This window comes from Mycteria americana, chromosome 13, assembly GCF_035582795.1.
Source record: "Mycteria americana isolate JAX WOST 10 ecotype Jacksonville Zoo and Gardens chromosome 13, USCA_MyAme_1.0, whole genome shotgun sequence".
Lineage (NCBI taxonomy): Eukaryota > Metazoa > Chordata > Aves > Ciconiiformes > Ciconiidae > Mycteria > Mycteria americana.
This window is the reverse complement of record NC_134377.1, coordinates 18,197,623-18,205,851: the sequence shown is the minus strand read 5'-3', so window position 1 is coordinate 18,205,851 and position 8,229 is coordinate 18,197,623. Positions and strand designations below refer to the sequence as shown.

Here is an 8,229-nt window from a genome sequence, read left to right as displayed (position 1 = left end):
CGGCCAGGCCGCGCCGGCGCGGGGCCGAGGGCTCGGCTCCGTGGCGCTGCCGTGCCGGCGGCGCTCGGTGGTGGCTGCGCTACGCAGCGCAAGGACGGGGCTTTTCTGCTCCGGGCTCCCGAGATGAGACTTGCGGCTGTAGCTGCAGGTGGGGTACGCAATTCAGTTCGTGCTCTCGGGTTGCTTCAGTGCGAAATTAATCATCCCAACGATGCCTTGAATATATAATCCCTCAATCCGTGACCTCCGTCGTAGCCACTCGCTTGGTTTTCCCCCGCCTTGGTTTGCTGGCAGCGTGAACTCGGTGTGAGTTTGGAGCTGCAGTTCAGTAAACCCTGCTCAGGAAGTCCCTGCAGCTCTTAATGCGGGGCTGGGGAAGGGCAGGGAGAACAGACGAGAGCTCCAGGAAGGGCAACTTCTAACGCGGTACCGTTCAGTGCTGGACGTAAACCAGTTCTCCATCAGGCTGCAGGTAAAATCCTGTTTGTCCTGGCGTTGAACTGCTGCTTTTTCTCACTGCAGAAAAGCTACTCTTGATCTACCAGAATGAAAATGAAAGCACTGAGTAGCTTAGAAACGTTGAGTGCGAGATACTGGCAGCCTGCATTTTTCACCTGTGGGAGGAGAAGATGAAGTTCTATCAAAGTAGAACACACCCCTTCTCGGTCTGTAATGTTATTCCAAAATATTCACCCACTCCTCCTATTGCAGGAGAAACGACAAACTGATGTGTGGGGCAGGGAGAGAATGATAGTTCAGAAAGTGCACGTGTCCATGGATTGAGGGTAGCTGTCTTGGTGGTGGCTGTTAACCTGTCCTAGGAAGCGGGAATCACACTGGGACTGGGACCCTTGCGTGGATGATGGCGATTTCCACGTCTGAACCTGTGCCAACATGGAGGTAAGAGGGCTGGGGAAGAGAAGAAACAGCTGCCAGGCTCTTCTTGGAAGAGCAGCTGGGGTGGAACAGGTTGGAAATGGCTTCAAGGGTTGTTTCTATGGGAACAGACTGACCATCCTGCTGCTTAATTCATAGCTAAGGCAATGTCATTCGGGCTAACTTAGCTCCCTCTCCTTGCAACCACAATCCTGTTCTCAGTTCTGGGCAGCCCTTGCATAAAGAAACCAAAGCCTCCGGGCGTTCCCTCTTTCTGCAGAGTTCAATTCCTAAAAGACAGCCAGTGTACCCAAGCCCCAAAGTCAAGGCAATGATGTGCAGACACAACCAGAGACTGACCGTCCTTCTCAGCAAAGGAAGAACCATCAGTTTGTGGAGACAAAGCAGCACAGCTCAGCGGAGGGAACTCCACTGCTTTCACACCCAGAGCTGAGGTATGGAACGTCTGTATGTGGGGGCACGAACACCTGTGTCGCCAGTGGTTCTCTGTGTCTGTTTCCTCACAGGGAATTTGGAATCCGTGAATCGAGGTAGGCTGCAGCCCTGCTGATCTTTAGGCTCTCATCGGTTGCAGCCCACGTAGCAAACTGCTACAGGACTTTGGAAGGGAAATGCCTCTGCCTCCCACCTCAGATGACTCTGCAGCAGTAAAAATGTTTCCATGAGCCTGAGAGCACTTTGCAGGGGCAGCTAAGATTTGGATGATTGTTTGTAAGAGTATGTCAATACTTTGAAGGAGGAAAATAAAAGTAGAATGGGTGGTAGCAATGTTACTTATGGAAGAATTTGGTTCCTAGGCTGTGCTCTCCCTATAGGCCCTGAAATGAGCAGCACGGAGACTTGTGCTGGATCTAGAGCAGACATCAGCTGTCCGTCACTTTCTAGAGCTTACCCTTCCCGGGCACGTAAATAAACACTAACTACAGGAAGTCACGGTGAGAGCTGGAGATAGGCTTCTGCCCCCTTAGTGACTCCTTTCTCATCAAAAAATTACATGGAATGAAATTCCAAACAAAACATGCTAAAATACTGTAGAGAACTTTCTAAATCTTCATTCTAGCAATTCCTGTGAGCATTTCCATCACTTAGTAGTTGTATGTCTCTGTTACAGAAGAGTTTTTGATGCTCTGTAAGGATTTCCAGTGCCCTTGGCATTTCAGAGTGCGTATTTGTGCAACTGCTACTTCCTTCCCTTCTGGGAGATGACCCTCACAGCCTGCCCATGTTCCCCCAGGGCTTCACTCACTGATGAGGGCTATTACTAAAACAGATGGAATCAGCACAACTCTGAAGTAATGTCATGAATCAAAACCAAGTACCTCCTGCCTTTGCCAGTGCAAACTCTGGGGTTTTCTGCCTCTTTCTAGTACCGTCAATGCTGCTTGCCTCTGCACGGGTGAGAGGCACTACATAAGAATCTTAGACAAAGCTTGGCTTCTCAGCCTTCTTAACCTTAGTATGTGTTTAATGCTATTAACAGTAACATCCCTCTTAAATATTGAATGCCGTTCCTGGAGGCTTTTCTTTTCCGATTTTATTCCCATTTATCCAGCTCCCCTTCCCGTGACTGGAAGCAAACACTCCCCAGCAAGCAAATCTTGCCACTGTGCCACATCCCCCTCGGATCCCAGCACAATGTTTCTGCAGCCTGCGTACCCCGGCTGGCTGCCAAAATAGCCCTTGCAGCCAACCCCCCATAGTCCGGAGGAAAGTCTCTTACAGATGCAACCTGGAGCCGAAAGGCAAGGCAGCCTTCCTCTGGCTAGTCTCTCCTCTTCAATGAAGACATGAATGAGGATATTGGCCAGCATTTCTGGTAGAGCTGCGTAAGCCAGGACATATAGTAAGCACAGGCTGCATCTTTCAGCTTAGATGAAACAAAACACAGCCCTACCTTATCTTAGTCGCAGAAGCCAGCAAGAGCTCTCTTCATCCTCGAGTGCTTCATTGGTTTTGAGCTTGAATTTCTTTCTCTGAGCTTCGAGTTATTCAGTAGCAGATTTAGAGGTTTCCTGTATTTCACAAAAGCATTTCCTAACAATTAATGCTTCCAACAAGCCGTCTGTTGACATGTTGACATAAAAAAATTATTTTCTTTTTCTTGTTCCCTTGGCTGCAGTGAGTTAGTTCATTTGGGATTACAATGGTAGCACAGTAGGACTTGGTTTGTCTTTCCCTTGCATGAAATTTTGTTGAAAATGTGAATTGTAAAAGATGTTTGAATGAGACAAAGTAAAATCCGTTTTTTAAATGAAAGGATGTTAACATTTTCTTCTCTTCCCCAGCCTCAAAGATTTACAAAATCTTGGAAGTTCAGTGGCTTCTGTAGAAATGTTTGAATCAAAGCCCTTTCATCCCTCTACTGAGACCGGTTTTCGGAGGAAACGACATTTGTGTTCACGCTGTCAGCACCCATCTCAGTCTCCTCTTAGTAGCAGTGGGATGCCTTGGCCAATTCCAACCTCCTTTGCAGCAGAGATGGAGGTCCTGCAACAAGCCAACGTAGCGTGGAGCTCTGAGGCTGCAGTCCCCAAAATGATCGATAGCCCAGGTACCAAACTGGCTGGTCAGTCGGCCAGGGCAGGAGATGGAGGAGGGCACTGCGGTGAGGCTTAGCGCAGAAAGGAAATGAGTGGGCTTTTGCAAAGGTTGAGGTAAGCAACACGCAAGAGTGCTGTAGGAGCTGTAATTTTTAGCATCTGAGCTGAGTGAACCTGAATAGAAGTGCAGAAAAGTCACTGTGAGGAGAGCTGGACTGCAGGTGCCCGGATTTCCTAAAATTCACAGCCCTGACCAGCCTTGGGTGAGACAGAAAAGGGGGTTTCCTCGGTCTTTCAGGAAACTTCTGTGCTGTGCGCGGCCAGGGCAGGGATGAGGGTGCAGGCCAGCGCTCTGAGGGCACCGGACCCAGGGTGAGGATATGAGAGCCGGCGCGGGGCACAGCCCGCCGCTGCGTGCCCGTGCCCCTGCCCATGCCCGTGCCCCCGCCGCTGCGTGCCCGTGCCCCTGCCCATGCCCGTGCCCCCGCCGCTGCGGGCCCGCCCCGTCCCAGCGCCCGCCCGCACTACAACTCCCGGCGTGCCGCGCGGCGGAGGCGGCCGTTGCGCTTGCGCAGCGCCTGCTCCCGCCCAGGCAGCGGGCGCGGGGCTGTCTGGATGGGAGGCAGCCGGGGCCCTGGGCGCCATTTTGTGGCGCGGGAGAGGTTTTGTCTTGCTGTGTAGCTGGCAGTGACGGTAAAGAGAAGCCCGAAGAAGAGCAGCGTATTCCCTTTCCCCCTGCCACCCAGCTGCTGAGCAGTCCTCTAACTGTGCAGGCCTCCCTGCCAAGGCGGGTGTGTTCGACAGCAACTGAGAGGGTCTCCCCGGGAGGGCTGGGCCTGAGCTCAGGGTGGGGTGTGCAGCTGTGGGACACGGCAGGGGCACTGCTGCTCCCGTCCTCTCCTACCACACCCAGCTTACAAGGCGGCTGGAGGAGCAGTTCCCTGGCGGCTCTGGGCGTGCACCGTGGCAGGGCATGCCAGATGAATTGGCTGCCCAAATCTCAGCCAAGGAGAGGATGTGGTGGGTGGGTTCTGCCCAGAGGTAGCTCTTCTAAACCTTGGGCACAAGCACTGTTACCTGAGGTGAAGGCAGCAAAGAGCATTGCTCCGAATTGATTCAAAACTAATTGTATAATGTTGGATAAGCACACAAAAATCCCATGGTTAGTCCCCTTACTTGTGACTTGCAATCTGCTCCATATAACAGCTTCCTCCATCTTGCATCAAAAAGGGCTGAAATCCCCAAATTCTGGGGTACATCTGCTAAGAGTCCGAAGGCTTCCCTGCACACTGCATAAGACTTGCTAGGCAGTATACTTGTCACCTTCCCTCTTCCTTTTTCTGAAATCCTCTGAATTTACACCAGTACAAAATAAGGTCCATACCTGACAAGGTGCATGGTGCTAGCAAGGTGACAGAAAGTGAAAGGCAAAATTTGCCACCATGACCTCATTATTAACTTGACACTTGCATTAAATTATGGTGTAGTGTTAAAGTACCAAACTCAAATCCTCCGTGATGGAGACAGCAGGCCTCTGGTCCTCAGTGAGACTACGTATTTCTCATTGATAGTGAATTTTAATCCACCCTCCCATTCTTCAGAGGGTTATTTTATCTCACTTCCTTCAGAGTTTCTAATGTGGAGTAAAAATTAATATTTGAATATCACAGAATCACAGAATCTTATAGGTTGGAAAAGACCATTAAGATCATCGAGTCCAACTGTAAACCTAACACTACCAAGACCCCCACAAAACCATGTCCCTAAGCACCTCATCCAAACATCTTCTAAATACTTCCAGTGGTGACTCCACCACTTCCCTGGGCAGCCTGGTCCAGTGCTTGATAACCCCTTCAGTGAAGTAAAATTTCCTAATACCCAGTCTAAACCTCCCCTGACGCAACTTGAGGCCATTTCCTCTCGTCCTAAATGAACTAAGCTACAGCATCTGTGATTTCTGACGGGGTTTGAGATGATGTAAAGCCTGCCCATTCCTATTCCAGATACCTCTTTCTCTGATGTTGAGGTCTATTAAATATACAAAGACGCCTGGTCAAAAAAGAGTTGGGACAGGGAATCCTTCTACTAGACAATTAAATGATGGATCCAAAATTGGTACTGTTTAACTGTGGGGATTAATAGCTTAACCTAGACTATCTGATTCCATTAACTGTTTGGTTGCATCAAAACTCAGGACTTTGCTTGCCCTCTCTGGAAGTTGTTATACTATCTGGAGTTCATTTCTTAGTATTTATGATAAAGGTACCTAGAGGAAATGATCTGTAGGCAGAATAACACATTTATTGAGGTCAGAAAGGGGCAGATTTTGTAAAAGTTGCATAGATGTTCAGTGGAATTTTCAGAATTACATTAATATTTACCTACCATTAAAACAGGTGTCTAGAAGCTTTTCAAATCCCATTAAGCACAAAATTATTTTAAAGCTGCCTGAAATGATGTAACATACATTGCATTTTTGCCTTCTTATACTGAAGTAGAAAGGTAGTCATCAAAACTACAATTCCAATCCAAGTGTACAAATTCAAAATAACTTCTTCAGTTTCAGTTTACACTGCCTAAGCAAGAGCAGAGTTAAACCTGAATCTGATTTTGACAAATGTTGATCAGGAACCATTAAAATAAATTAAAGAGACCAGGGCAGATGCTCATGTTAAGGAAAAAAAAAAAAGGCGCTATATTTTACATATAAAGTATTAATGCATAAAATTTTTAATCATTGTCTTGGATATTTTTTTTTTGACAACTGGAAATAGCTTGCATTTCCTCTACTTCTAAGCACTCTGCCTCCTAAAGGTGTGGAGTGGGGAAGCAAAAAAAGTGAAGTTGGGGGGATGCAGGTTTTTCAGAAGTTGCGAGGAGATTGTTGAGCCTCCTGTTGATAATGCAGTCAGACACACTTTTATCTAACTGTGAAAAAGTACTTTCAGATTAGCTTGGATTTATGTTTGTTCCTGTTACAAAGGTACACTTCGATATGATGTTTGGCTTCAAAAAACTGAAGGGCAATGGCATACGGCTGTCAGCATGAACTGATAGGGCTGCAGCAAGGAAATCTGAAGAGTTCTTATAAATCTCAAAAGCTTACATCGGAAGTGGGGGACAAAAAGATTTTGCCTAAACAAAAAATGAGTATCAGCAAAGTAGAATTAACCAAGAAACCCATTAGCCAAAGTATCACTCCTCTGCTAGAGATGACAGAACTACTGCCTCCAAAATTCCTGAAAGTCCACGAGAGGTAGAAGACTCTCTAAAGCAGGCTACTGCTGAACTTTTAAGAGAAACAACAACCTCTAAAAAATCTAGTAGTACAAAGGATAGCCAGGGAGAACTACCTACTTTATCAGACATGGAAGAAGAGACTGCTGTAGAACCAGGAGTATTCCTTGTTATATCGAAAGAGTTCCTTCTACAAATGAGCTAGTGTTACCAATGAGAACATTGGGAACTCCTCAGCAGCATTACTACATATGTAAATTAAGCTGGCGGATCACTTACAGCGATTGTTACCTTCTCCCAGCATCACTGAAAGCACCTGGAAAATCTCAGCTGATTGAATGGAAATGTACGATAATTCTTTTGGAGCTCTGAGGGGAGATCCCATCTGCTTGAAGGACCAGCATCAGTCAGGAGAGTAGTTGAGAGATGCTGACAATGTTACTGGAAACAGATCGCCAGGACTCTGCAGAACTTTCAAGGAAGTCCTCCCTTCCTCAAAGACTAGAAACAGAAGACAGCAATAAAAAAATAATCTTCTCCCCCAGATGGAAAATTCTTCAATTTAAATATGTGTACATTAATACGTTTTTTGTCAAATGTCTTCTGCTTATTTCCTTACTCTGCTTATTCTTACATTATATCTATTGAATGCAAAAATCTGAATAGCTGATTTTGAGTCTCTAGTCCTTAAACGACATGGGCTGAGTGATAAGAAACTGTGTAATTCTATACATTTTTGGCAAGCCATCTTTTTTGTCATTTCGATTTCTCCCTGGGTGGCAGCATTTTATTGTTATTACTCCTGTTTGCTATTTGTATTATGCTTAGGGGTCACAGTTAGAAGAGCTCTGTTGTAAGGCATGCCAATGGATACAAATGTTTGATCTGAAGGCAGGTTTATAACCATCAGTTCATCAGTGTGGGGTGAAAGAAGGAGACAGAAAGAACCACAGAATATTTACAGGCCTGATTCTCTACTGTTACTCCCTTGATTTCAGTACAGTTCATCCTTATTGATACCAGAGAAAGGACCAGATGGAGAGAAAAGTCAGTGGAAGAGCTCATGTGGACTTATTTTTGTATCAGGTACTAATATCTTCAGAACTGTGCCCTATATGTTTTGCCTAAGGTTAGTGACAGCCAGAGGAAGAATCCAGGCAATGTTACTGCAGTGTTCTCCACAAATCAAGGGCTGTTTATACCCACAAATGCACCAGTGCTTTTTTGGATGTAGATCAAGCCAAAGAGTTGCCTGCTATGCTACCGTAGTTGTCAGTCACTGCTTTTATCATGCAAAGCAAACAGAAAGCTTAAAGCATGTTTAACAAAGGCCAATATAAAAAGAAGGAAAATCCTTTTCTATAATATGTTGCTTTGGGCCAGCATACGCCCTCTGAAATTTTCTTGTGCCACAGATTTCTCATTTCTGTATGCTAAAAGCATTTGGCACTGCCAAATCCACTAAAACCTGTTTTTCAGGGAGGGCCAGGTTATACCTACAGGTGCACCTGAGTGGAAATGGTGGGTGTTTCCAAAATCCTTGAAAATCAAGTGT

At 46.4% G+C, this 8,229-nt stretch overlaps 1 long non-coding RNA gene across 7 annotated transcripts; it reads left to right on the top strand.

Annotated features, from left to right (window-relative positions):
- Positions 1 to 2: 2 nt before the first annotated feature.
- LOC142416555 (uncharacterized) lies at positions 3 to 7,155 on the top strand. Of its 7 annotated transcripts, none has more exons than XR_012777751.1 (5): positions 3 to 900; positions 1,157 to 2,293; positions 2,450 to 2,740; positions 3,183 to 3,551; positions 6,421 to 7,155. It is a non-coding gene; the product is annotated as an uncharacterized LOC142416555 (long non-coding RNA). The 7 variants fall into 7 exon arrangements; XR_012777752.1 differs by having other exon boundaries at positions 4 to 900; positions 1,157 to 1,331; positions 1,432 to 2,740; XR_012777747.1 differs by having other exon boundaries at positions 7 to 900; positions 1,157 to 1,331; positions 1,404 to 2,740.
- Positions 7,156 to 8,229: the final 1,074 nt, after the last annotated feature.